Source organism: Hyaena hyaena, unplaced genomic scaffold (genome assembly GCF_003009895.1).
Source record: "Hyaena hyaena isolate Hyena2069 unplaced genomic scaffold, ASM300989v1 scaffold_668, whole genome shotgun sequence".
Taxonomy (NCBI): domain Eukaryota; kingdom Metazoa; phylum Chordata; class Mammalia; order Carnivora; family Hyaenidae; genus Hyaena; species Hyaena hyaena.
The window spans coordinates 575278-589221 of NW_024081301.1; positions in this window are offsets into that span (position 1 = coordinate 575278).

Genomic DNA, 13944 nt, shown 5'->3' on the forward strand with positions numbered 1-13944 from the left:
GTGCTCTCACTTTCTTTATTTGATAAAATAGAAAACTGGGACTCAGAGAGATTAAGTGACTTTCCCCAGAGGCAGAAACAGGACTTGAATTTTCTTCTTTTCACTCCCAATCCTATACTCATCTTCTCCTACTTGCTGTAATGGAATTCTGGAAAACTGGAAAGTTCTGGTCTAGAGCAGTGTTTCTCAACTTTGGTTGCATTTGAAAGCACTTGGGGATATCTAAAAACTGTGATGTCTGGTTGCCAACACTAGAAATTCTGACTTAATTGGTCTGGGCATAATCTGAACAATGGGGTTTTTTGTTAGTTAGTTTGTTTCAAGTAATCTCTACACCCAACATGGGGCTTGAACTCATACCCCTGAGATCGAGAGTCACATGCTCTACTGACTAAACCAGCCAGGCACCCCTGGACAATGGGTTTTTTTTAAGGCTCCCCAGTGATTCTTCAGAATTCTTAATTCCGAATTGAGAACAACTATGGGGAAAATTACTTTAAGTTACAGATTCTCTGAGCTCCAACCTAGGCTTATTGAATTAGAGTCCCAGAGGTGAGTTGGGGTAATTGTGTTATTTTATAACCTTCTCAGGTTATTCTAGTAAGTAACCAGATTTGGGGACTACTGGGTTGAATAATACCTGAACATCCAGGTATCAGTCCTTCCTTTGTCCTTGTTCATGTTCTAATAGGGAACTGATTTATCATCACAGCATCTCTGTTGTCTCTTCATCCTAAAATGAGGCTGTTGATACTTATTCCATCAATCACTTTGGAATGTTCAAAGGAAAAGTTACGAATGTTTTAAAAGTTGGAACACATCCAATACTTGTAAAGCATTATTATTATTGCTCCCCACTGGTGTCCCTGGCTTTTGTCTCTAAAACTGACTGCCTTCTGAACAAGCCACTTCAGTTGGAGAAGGACTCTAGTCTTCCCTTCCTTTTCTCTCTTGTGCCCTCTTTACAACTCACAAGGAGGCAACGGGTGGCTGAGAAAAAGGGCCACTGCAGATTCTCTTTCCCATCAGAGGAAATAATACAGAGAGGAAGCTTGCTCCAGTGAAGGGAAATGGAGACACAAGGGATTGTATAGCCCCAACTGCAAGCACTTGTCAAAGATACAAATGTAACTAAAAGACTGAAACATTAGCCAATATGCTTTCCCAGCACTCCAATTCAGAAATGAGACTGCCTATTACCAATAACATCCCATCCAATCAGGAGTATGCAGCTTCTCCACCCTGGCAATGCCAGGGCTTTCTGCATCTAACTCTATGACGGGAACATTAAGAGTGACTGGGAGGGGGAAGAGATACACCGAGGAAGAGAACACGTTATACAGATGCTTTCCCAGTGCAGATCCAACCTCTAGTTCCAACAGTTCATACTCCCCACATTTTCAGGGGGATGATACAAGGGGACTGATGGCCTTCTTAGAGGTTTGATCCCTGTCAACCCTAGGGAAGACTGCAAATTACTAATGCCTGGGGTCCACTCCTACAGATTGTGACTTAAATGTTTTCAGGCGGCATCACGTAGTAATCTCCAGGGAGACTGCAATGGGAAGTCAGTGTTGAGACTCCAAGGAGAAAGTGATGACAGAGTAAGAGGGGCCACTCTGTATCCACTAGCCCTTACTCTTCCCTAACAGTTCTTCTGTAGTCTTGCTCCCAACCCACTGCCATCCTGACCTTGATGGAGGATCCATCCTCCCTTAAAGCTCTGCGTCAAGTGTCTCAAGTCATGGGAATGATTCAGCCATGATTTTTTTAAAGACTTGCTAAATTTTGAGGGAGAACCAAAATAAAATGACCAAGAAAACACAAGAAATAAATAAGGTTATATGTGAAAATCTTTGACCGTAAGCTCTCAACTGTAGCACTTACTGGCGGCCTGTTCCCACCAAAAACCTGATGACCACAGCAATCCACTAGCCCATCATTGCCAAGAGAGTCAATCCCAGATGTAAATGGGTTTTTCAACTTGTGTGCTTGAGTGTGCACGCAGGTGCGCGCGCGCGCACACACACACACACACGGAATGCTAGGATAGAAAATATATATACGAGACCATTTTATTTCAAGCTATCCCTCAGAAAAGAAAGAATTGTTATATATTCCGATTCTTACACAGCCTTTTCTATTATTGGGCTCTCTGATAATTGTTGCAGTTTAAATAACAATGTTCTACTTAAGATAGACCCATTAGCTGAATCATTGCTAATTTGAGGTGCCTAATTTGTAGAGGTTACCTGACAAAACCATTGAATAGAAGGCAAGTAAATTTAACAAAAATTAGTAATTATTCCTAGGAATACACCCTCACAAATTCAATTGTTTTAAGAAAATGTCTTTTAAAGATTTGAATGTGACCAATGATACACACTCAAAACATGCTATGCCTCAAACTAGTCAGGAGATAAGTGCTCTAGAAAGCTGTTAGAGGCCCATAAAGCAATCCCAGTAATGAGGAAAACACTGATGCCTTTCTCATAAAGTGTGAGCAGGGAAAAAAACTTGAGAAATTTGAGTTCAAGAAAGGAGTAGTACTTCTAAATATATAGATTTTTCTAATGTATGTCATTATGAATACCTATGTTCATTTAAATTTATAAGTTAAATATTATAAGTAAGCATTTCACTATTTCACGCATGTCCAAAGTTGATATATATATATGCACCCCCAAATACTTTAATTAATTTTTTTTTTATTTTGAGAGAGAGAGAGGAAAAAAAAAAGGGTAGAGAGAGTGTATGTGCGAGAGAGAATCTTAAGCAGGCTCCCATCCTCAGGCATGGAGCTTGATGGGCGGCTCGGTCCCACGACCCTGGGATCATGACCTGAGCTGAAATCAAAAGTCACTCAACTGACTGATCCACCCAGGCACCCATGAGCCCCCACATCTTTTAAAAAAGCCCTTTTCATGGTGGGGAGACTGGGTGGCTCAGTTGGTTAAGCATCTGACTCTTGATTTCGGCTCAGGATGTGATCTCACAGGTTATGAGTTCAAGCCCCGTGTCAGGCTCCATGCTGTCAGCACAGAGCCTGGTTGGATTCTCTCTCTGCTCCTCCTTCTCTCTCTCTCTCTCTCTCTCAAAATAAATAAATAAACATTAAAAAAAAATCTTTTCTATGGGAAAATGAAGGAATCACCCATGAGCAAGCATGAACAGGAGAAGAGTTGATTCTCACAATATTTTTAGAGCCTTAAATATCTCATAGGCATGTGACTTCCTAAAGTGAGAAACGAATATAACATGGTACACTTCCCATTCTTATTTGACCCTGGAAACATAATCTACATGAGACTATAATTCTACATAATACATATTGGGAAACACTGCTCTTGCCCAAAAGGATCCAACCCACCTCAAAAACACCATTAGCAGCTTCCTTTCCTTTGATATCCGAGTTGAATACCTCCATGTGTGAGTGCTATCTTACCCACCCACCCACCACACTGAAGTCATCTCCTGGTAAGCTAGCACATTTAGTCCAAGAGAAACTTATTTTACTTTGTTCTTCTCTGGGTCCTGCCACTCATTGGGGTTCCAACCTTATTGAATGATTGACATGACAAATGAGTTCACTGTTCAGGTGTGATCCTAACCCCTAAAATAGAGAATGCTCTGGTCATTTTCAAACCCAACAGTATGATAGTGTCTTACCATACAACATTCAAACCATCCACCCCAAAATATACACCAAGTAACAGGGAATCAAGCAGCACTTTCCATTTGCTAGGCAATGTACTAGTACACAATGATGAGTAATAATGTGAATTGTAACTACAATGGCGTGAATGAAACTTGGGTTGTGATACTGATGAGAAAAAGAATATAATGATTATCAGTGATATTAATGACCATATGTGGAGTCTCTACTATGTGGTAAGGTCTATACTAAGCTCTTAACATATACTGCTCACCACAATGGTGCCCACGAGATTGGTACTGTTATCTCCATTTTATAACTAATGAAACTAGGGATTAAAGTCAAAATAACTTGCCCCAAATCACATAACTAGTAAGTGACCCTGTCCAATTACTTAGCCTATTATGACACTGAATTTCTCAACCATTAATTCTTCAGAGTTTATCCTAAGATATTTGAGGTCAAGGCAGTCTAGCTCCACATTCCAGAGTTACATGCTGAACTCTAAGTGAATGGCCTTTATACAGTAGCTCCAGCTGGTGGCAGACCAAAGGAAATAAAATGGATTTATAAAAGGCCTACCTAATATTAAACCAGAACTTCAAAAAGTCCAATAATTGACTAGAAATGTTTTCTGTAAACATTTTTATATATTTTTAAAACTAATTGTTCTATTATATTTGTTAACTTTTCAATGAAAAAAATTCTGGGAATTATTTCCCCAAGGAGGACCTATTGGCATGGTAGGAAAAAAAGCTGTCCTAGGTCTGAAACTCAGTCTCCACATGATTTTGGGTAAGATATCTAAGCACTTCCTGTCTAAAAAATGGAGATAATTATATCTTCCTTTTTAGATCCATTATAATATAAATATAAATCAGATAATGTCATTTGTAAAGGCAGGCATATAGTATTTGTCCAGCAAATTCGAGTTTCGGGCTTCTCTGAAAAAACAATTGTAAAGGGTCCATCTGCCCCTCTGCCCTTTAGCTTCTTGGTTTGGGTACCATTGGCAAGTTTCCACTAGGGAGTGATCACACTGTGCTCAGAGTAGTATTTTATTTTCAAGTAGCTCAGACTTGGCTGAAAAAGTTAACACTACCTATAAAGGAGTTCTAAATCCTCCCTGGGCCTCACCTTGGGGAATGAGGAAACAACTTTCCTGCCTGTGAAAAAGCAGATATATGCACTTATATAACTTCAGTGATGAAAACTGCAGACCACAGGATAGTCTACACTTCTTAGTGCATTTTGGTTAGTGTGCATGCTGGTAGTTCCCCCAGCAACCAGGAAATTTTTCTATCCAGAGAATCCTTTAATTCAAAGAACAATTATGGGTACTATTTATATATTCCATTAAAGCCATATAACGCAACTTGAGGTCTCTGATAGAAGTCACAATTATACATCTTCATACAAGGGCATATGCAGGAACACTAATATTTTATTTTCTTTTTATATCTTGATTACAAATCATTAATAAAATATTTGGATTAACATTTCACAAATTATATATATGTATACATTTTAAATATAATTAAATATTTACTACTTTGCAGATGGAGGGACACCGCTTTTAAAAAAAAATCAGGGGCACCTACGTGGCACAGTCAGTTAAGCATCCAACTTCAGCTCAGGTCATGATCTCATGGTTCATGGGTTTAAGCCCCCTTGTGCTGACAGTTCAGAGCCCGGAGTCTGCTTCAGATTCTGTGTCTCTGTCTCTCTCTGGCCCTTCCCTGCTCACACTCTGTCTCTCTAGGTCTCTCTCTCCAAAATAAATGAACATTAAAAAAAATTTTTTTTTTAAATCAGACAGTAGAGTTTGTCAATGTGGGGGATGTGACTATAATTTTAGAAAGGTTAAATGTTTCAAAATGAAAATGCTGTAAACAGGAACAGATAGCACAGGTATGTTTACATCCTGCTGATGCAACTCACTGGTTTCAATTACTTATCAATAAAATAAGGAAAATTTTATATATGTATTGAGTTGATACAAAGATTAAATAAAATGACCTGTGTAAAGAGCCTAGCAGGAGACCTAGCACAACGTAGGCACTCACTAAATATTAGTTCTTTTTGCTTTTTCCTGTATAAAGATGGGCTTCCCAAGCAGATTCTCATTGCACAGAAATGGTTTAAATATTCTTTGGGGACAGAGAAAGCAGCTTTTAGCAGGCAGCTTTAAACCCTCAGAAACCTAGAGTGAACACTAACCAAAAATAAAATAAATTAAGAGTCAGTGTGAAAATTATAAACATAGACATATTCAGTTATTTTTCGTAAAGCTTGTAGAAAACATTTAAAATATGTAAATGAAAAAGAAGGAGGTGAGGAGCTGTCACAACTCAGACAACAGTTCTGTGGCTTTGAAGAGTTTGTGCTCATCTTTATGCCTTGGTCTATCCACCTTCCTCACAGGGATCAAATAGAGAAAACAAAGAAAATAGAAACAGGCTTAACGTTCTTCCCCTCAAAGCTCATCTTTATGACATAAAAGCAGCTATTTGTAAGGCAATGCTTAGAATATATATTAGAATGCAATATAATTAGAATGAACTATGTTCTCTTGTCCTCTGTTTATTGAAAAGCAAGGGGAAATCACATTATGAGTGGTGGCCATTTGGATGGAAATGCCTGATTACCGAAAGACTTAAAATGTTGCCTTTTATTCCACAGCACTGGCTGCCAAATTCAACCTAAATCTCAATGAAAAGAATATAAATAACTTACATAATAATTGAATGACTACCCAAAATAATTTTTTCTTATATTTATTCATTTTCAGTCATTTTCTTCGGATTTGGAACTGGGTCTTCAACTCACCAAGACCAACAGTTTTCCTTGAAACACAAGGTAGGATGGGGCGCCTGGGTGGCTCAGTCAGTTAAGCGTCTGACTTTGGCTCAGGTCATGATCTCACAGTTTGTGGGTTCAAGCCCCGTGTTGGGCTCTGTGTTGACAGCTAGCTCATAGCCTGGAGCATGTTTCAGATTCTTTATCTCCTTCTCTCTCTGACCCTCCCCTGCTCACGCTGTGTCTCTCTTAGAAATAAAATAAAACATAAAAAAAAAAAAAAGAAAGAAACACAAGGTAGGCTATCCCATGTTGGGTGGCTAGCTAACAAAAAACAGTAAGGAAATGATGTTAACCATAGCCTACATTTGTGAAAATAAAGCACTTTTATAGCCACGATCTTATTTGTCAGTAATTCAGACGTGGCACGGCAGGTCTTTCTTATTATCCCCATTTTATTTATATGGAAAGGACATCAGTTCTCTTATAGGGATGGGGCAGTATATAATAAATGCACGTTTTTAGCCAGGTGGGAAGTGGCTAATATATGGCAGCAGTGGTGTCTACCTACATGCTACTTCCATGGGTTCCTTGGCTCCAGCCTGGTATGTTTCGCAGCTAGTTACTAGAATATAAGCAATGTAATTCATTCTGGCACCATTTAAACTGTAAATTTGGCTCAGGTACAAGGACAAAGGAGAATGTGCCACCAATCTGATTTATTTGGGTGAATATAAAAGCAAATTACCCAAAGCTTAAAAAAAAAAACCACAACTGAAATGGGCTCTTTCTTACCCCACCCTTAGGGAGTGTTGGCTAGAAGAACTCACCTATTGTGTTAGAGGGGAAAAACAGAGTGGGGCAACCCAAAGTCAAAATCAACAACCTTTGTGAATTGGAGCCATGGACTCTTTGCCTAAAGGGGAAGAGGGAGGAACCAAGTTTCCACCCTCTTAATGCAGAAATGACAACAATTGTTGATAGAAAAAGGAAAATCTTTTCCTTTCCTCCCTCCCCAGGAAAAGCATCATTAAATAACAACACAAGGATGCACTCCAACCCCCCATGTCCTAATTAGAAAGCAAAAATGACATGCTTTAGAAAAAACAAAAATGCATGTTTCAGATACAAAATAACAACAAAGTAGAGTGTCTCCAACCTTGGGTATAATGTGATTACATGCAGTAATTAACAACGAATTTGTAACCAGTTCTGCTGGCTCTGTTCAGATGCCAAGGATGGGAGTCCAGTGGATCATCAGTTACGGGTGTAGATCACTAATCTAAAGGCTCTGAAACTTTTGGGTGATGAGTGATGGATTTCAAATGGTTGCAGTGACTTGAAGGAAAAGAATAAGGCTTTTGAGACTGAAAAACAGCCAGACACCTGGGTTGCTTCCTGAGTGCCAAATGTCATCCCCCTGGTCCATAGACTTCTCTGGGACAGAATCAAACTCAAGACCAGCATATGCAGCACAGCGGAGACCTAGCCCAGCACTTAACTCTCTGCCAGCCTGAGATTAGCCCTGAGGACATCTGTCCCAGCCAGGAAAGGAGGAGTGCCAGAAAGTCTGAATTCAGCTTGCCGTCCTGTGTTTGCTGGGACTTGCAGCATTGGTATCGACACAGAGAATTTTGATGTTGGATGGCAAATTCCTGTACACTTGGCTTTGAATAAGGCCAGCAGAAAGATCTCCTTAATGAAGGATTTGGATGATAGATTATGGTCCCATGGTGATCAAGCCATTTCAGCCATTCCCACACACAGGGATCATATCCCCATCAATGGAAGCAGGCCAGCCCTAGGCCAAATTAAAAAGTAGGACAAATCTGTCTTGGTGTGCTTAAAGCTGGGTGTCCCTACCTGCCTCCTTTCTTTCAACATGCTCCACCTTCTCTGCCTTCTCCCTACTTTCCACTCCAGCAAGGTCCAAACCCTCCCGACTGCCTCTGGCTATCCAAAGATCCCTCTCAGTACACTGATTATCTGAAGTGAGGCCTTGCCTCAATGCAACAAACATTGTTTAAGTCTTTACTAAGGGACAGGCAAAATATGATATATAAGAAAGACAAATATATGAAAAATGCTCCTGAACCTCAATGAGAACAGCCTTATAATTCACTCAACAGCATGTACTGAGTCTTCTACTGTGAGCAGGACATAGTGTGTATAGCTGGGTATGCAGAGGGGTATGGGGATGATGAATATGCATTTTCTTCCTCCAGAAATCCCTCGAACTCAAGAAAAGACTTAAGAGACAAGATGGGTAGAGCTCAGTCACTGTCAAAGCTTCGAACTGCTCTCCCTGCTTCTGCTCCTATCTCTTGGAATAATAAAAACAACAATAATATAATATAGTAGAGTAGAGTACAGTATAGTATATAGTATAATACAATATAAATCTATCCACCATTCAGGAACCAGAGTTTTCTTTGTAAGACATAAATCAGATCATGCCACTTCTACTTTAAAACCTCCCAAAGGCTTCTCAGGGCACATAAAATAGAATCCAAACTCCTTCACCATGACTGGCATAGCACTATGTGGCTGGTACTTGCCTACCTTTCCTTCATACTCACTGCAGACACATTGACTGCTTTTGTGTTCTTCAGACATTCTTGCCTCAGGGCTTTTAGCTTTATAGTACCCTCTGACTGAAATGCTCTTCTAGATTGTGCGTGGCTGGCCTCACTTCATTGTTCAGGACTCTGTTTAAATGCCCCTTTTCAGAGATGCTTTTACTGACAAGTCTGTCTAAGGAGCACTTCCCCAGTCCCTCCACAGCTATTTTCTTTTCTTCATGACACATGTCACTAGCTGAAACTATCTTTATTATTTTTTATTTGTCTAACAGAAACTTCAAACTTCAGAAATCCCAAATCAATCTACTGATCTGCCATCTGGAAACCTGCTCTATTGACTGTCTTCCTTGTATCTCATAAAAGTATGAGTCTTGGGGCACTTGGGTGGCTCAGTCAGTAAAGCATCTGACTTTGGATCAGGTCATAATCTCATGGTTTATAAATTTGAGCCCCACATTAGGCTCTCTGTTGTCAGTACAAGCCTCCTTCAGATCCTCTGGCCCCCCTCTCTCTATCTGACCCTCCCCTACCCGTGGTCTCTTCCTCAAAAATAAAAAAAAATAAACATTAAAAAAAAGAGAAGTAGCTCCCCTCTTCCTGTTATTGTGGTGGCACAGATCAAAACCTAGGATCACCCTGGACCCCTTCTTTCCATGGCAATCCAGCTGCAATTCTATCTTCACCTGTTGTATTTCTTATAACTCCCTCACCATTTCCCTCTCTTTCACCTGCATTCACCTCCTTCCTGAGTCTTCTACTTCCTCCTTTCTCCCGCTTAGTCTATTTTCAATACCACAGCCAGGGTAACCTTTTTAAAAATAAGTCAAGTCAGGGCACCGGGGTGGCTCAGTCATTTAAGTGTCTGACTTCGGCTCAGGTCATGATCTCACAGTTTGAGCCCCGCATCAAGCTCTGTGTGAACACTTCCTCAGAGCCTGGAGCCTGCTTTGAATTCTGTGTCTCCTTCTCTCTCTGTCCCTCCCCTGCTCACGCTCTGTCTGTCCCTCAAAAATAAATAAATGCAAGAAAAATTAAAAAAAAAAAAGTCAAGTCAAGGTATTTCTCACCTCAGAACTTCGCAGTGACTCCTCATCTGGTTCAGTAAAAGCCAGTGTCTACCATCTAGATCCACGCTATAGAGTACAGTAGCCACTGACCATACGTGGCTTCTGAGCACTTAAAATGTGGCTAGTCGAAATTGAGATGTGCTCTAAGAGTAATAGGCACACTAGGTTTCAAAGACTTGGTATGAAAAGAATGGAAAACATCAGTAATTTTATATTGATTATATATAGAAATGTTAAAATTTTGGCTATATTGAGTAAAATAAAATATATTATTAAGGATAATCTGTTTGTTTTTACTTTTTAGAATTTGGCTACTAGTCATTACATCCATGACTCATATTTGTGGCCCGCAGTATATTCCTATTGGACAGTGCTGTGATCGATAGTATAGAGGTTTTTGTCGTTGTTGTTGTTGTTGTTGTTGTTTGAGATAGAGAGGGTGTGTGTCCATGAGGGAGGTAGGAGCAGAGAGAGAAGGAGAGAAAGGATCCAAAGCCAACTCCATGCTGTCAATGTGAAGCCCAACATGGGGCTTGATCTCACAAACCATGAGTCCATGACCTGAGCCAGAATCAAGAGTGAACACTCAACCAATAGAGTCACCCAGGCGCCCTGATAGTATACAGCTTTAAGACTGGATGAGACCATTTAGGAAGTGATGTAGACTGAGGACAGAAGTCTATAGATAGAATTCTGGGGGCCCTGCATAAATAAGAGGTCAAGCAGATAAAGAGGAACCATTAAAGGGGACAGGGAGTGTCCACTGAGGTCAGAGAAGATTAGAGAGCCAAATGCAGGTGCTTCAATGAGGGAATAATCAATTGTTTCATGTGAGATAAAGACAGAACTGACAATTAGCTTTGACAACAGGGAAATAACTGGACACATTGACCAGGGCTGTTCTGGTGGAATAGTGTAGATAAAAGTCAAGTTATAGTGGTTCAGGGGAGAGCATGGAAAGCATACATGGAGACCACAAATATGAACAAGTCTTTAAAGGAGTTCTGTTATAGAAATGATAAGAAAAATGGGAAGGTAACTGAAAGGAAGCATGGCATCAAGGGGAGTATTTTACTATGAGAAATATAGCATGTTTATATGCTGATGGAAATAAACTGATAAAGAAGAAGACCACTTCTCTAAGATGGTTACAGTAAACTTGCTTGAGTAATCTCCTTGAGTAGATGTGAGGTCCTGGGACCTAGTGCATAAGAGGAGAGGTGTGCCTTAGATAGGAACATGAATAGTTGTTTATGCAAGATGGAACATGGGTATAGAGAGAGGTAGGCTGGTAGAAGTGATGGAAGCAATATGTGGAAGGTCTCTTCTGGTTGCTTTCATTTTGTTAGTGAAAAGAAATCAAGGTCAGTCAGCTGAAAATGATGAAGGAAGAAAAAGTGTTGAAATTTCTAGGAGACTGAAGAAAATATGAAATAAGAACCAATAGATTAGGGAAAGAGAATTGTTGGGTCCACTTGAGTGGAGTGGTTCATGAGTTTCAAGGAAGGCCATGCAGTAAAGTTGGGTATTTTCCTCCAGCCAAGTTCAGCAAACAGAAAACAGATGCAGAGGGACAAACAAGTGAGAGAAGATCCAGGGAGTTAAAGGTGTGTGAAGTAAGTGATTACTAGGATAGACTATAAAATCTAGGATGGATAAAGAGGTGCATAGGACATGTGGGGTAGGAGGGGCAGTGAAAAGATGGTAAGAAAAATTCATTGTCTGGTCAACAAATGTTAAAGTCAGAGTGCCAGAGACATTGCATTGGAAAGATATGGGATGTGGTTCTAGAGTGCAATGCTTATGATTATGGAAGGATCGCTGTTACTGACAAAGACCAGGTCTACAGTAGGGAGTGAGTGGCCCATCTATGGGGATGAGTAGCTGAGGTTGGGAGAGAAGGAGATCATTAGAGAAGAAGAGGCCAAGGAAGTCAGATGCCGGGATATTGAAATGATCATCAATATGGAGACTGAAATTGCCAAGAATTGTGACAGGCACATTGTTGGAAAGAGTGAGGCTGAGCTCAGAGCTTAAAACTTAAATAATTGTGGAAGAGTGCCTCTAAGTCAACAGATGACTGCCATAATAAGGGATTGCTGGTAGTAAGGTTGTAAGCTTCATGCCAAAGTGCTTTAAGAAAGAAAAGAACTTGATCTGGTAGATGCAGTGGAAACCAAAGAGAAATCCTCCCCTCCCCAGGTCCAGAATTCTATTCCAAATTCACATTCCAGTTATAGGTTTTTGATGCCACAAGAGTTATCCTGTTTCCAAAGAAGCTAGTGTGATTAGAAGCTTCATGCTTTCACTCAAAGGAAATACTTACTAATTGCTGAGACCAGAGGCATTGCATACCACCAGTGTGGGAAAGATGTTTTGGAAAAGTTTCTTTTAAACCAATATATGGCATTGTCCCATATATACAGCTGTTCCTGTAGAGAACCTTCTCCAGATCGACAGCAACAATAAAAACACATAAAAATCAGCCTATTAATCATTTATTAATGATTACAAGAATAAAATTTTACCTGATACTCTGAATGAAGGATGTTCAAGTCAAATGAATTGAAACCCAGCAGGATGAGTCAGTGGTTAAAATCTGTAGAAGTGCTCTTAATGATTTTTACAATTGTTTCCTTAATAATGGAATCTTAATAAGCAGGTCGATGTTAAATTAATAATGTGCAGGCATTCTAAAAAGCACATTGAAACATGATTTTAGCCCATTCACTCAAGGCTTAAAGCCATACTCTGGGGTTTTTTCCTCCTGATAGAATATCATCTATCAGAAGGAAATTTTTAAGCTACAAGATAAAGTTTAAAACATAAAATTAATAAGATGGAAAGGTGTAGTTTTAATAATAGCTATGCAAAGGCATTGTAGGCCCAGAGCTACAATCTTTCTGCCACTCAGTGACCTCACTCCACTTCATTCAATGAATGATCACTGGGCATGGGGAATATGCCAGATACTTTGCTACCTACTGGAGAATTGGAGAATAAAATGCCATCCTTACCCTTCCAGAGAACCTAAGGGTAAGAGGGTTCACCTAAGAGCCCATTATCTGATTGGAGAAAATAAACACTTGAGTAAACATAATACAATATTGGTAATTTGTATAAAGTGCAGCACAAAGAATGGAACATTTGAAGTGGATTTGAAGAGTAAGCAGGAATTTGCTAAACAGAGAAGAAAAGTATGCCAAGTGGAAAGAAGAGCAGGTAAGTGTAGAGTATTTGGGGAGCATGAGCAGTTCTGGGGGGCAAGCTATAGGACTTGAAAGGAGGGTGTGGGAAGTGAAATTACTATGAAGCTTCCAAATCCTTTTCCCCACTTCTAGCCATGATTGCCCCTTTCTCACTGTCCTCCTCCTCACAGCCAGTCAAGCAAATATAGTCCTCTTCCACAAGAAATCCAAATACAAATATGTTGTGATGTCTTAAAACATGACTGCAGATGAAGAGGCCAGCAGGAAGAATCTTAAAACATAACATTCAATGACGTACTGTCTCTCACCCCTTTGCCCCTCCTCACCTCTGGAATACCCATCCCACAACAGCCCACACCAACATCACCATACCTAGTCCAAGTACAGAGAATTTCTCCTTTCTTCTCTGAGGTTTTGGTGCTTTCCAACCATCAGAGCTTAATGACAGACAACACCCAAACAAATATAACACTCTCCCTTAAAGGAATTTTCTTACTATCTGCTATAATAATCAAAGCTTCTCCCTCGGACTATAGTTCTAAAATAGAGTTCTAATTCTAGTGCTTCAAATTTTTAAAATCCTTCAGTGGCTCACTCTAGCCCAAAGAATAAATCCAAGTATCCGGGAGCCT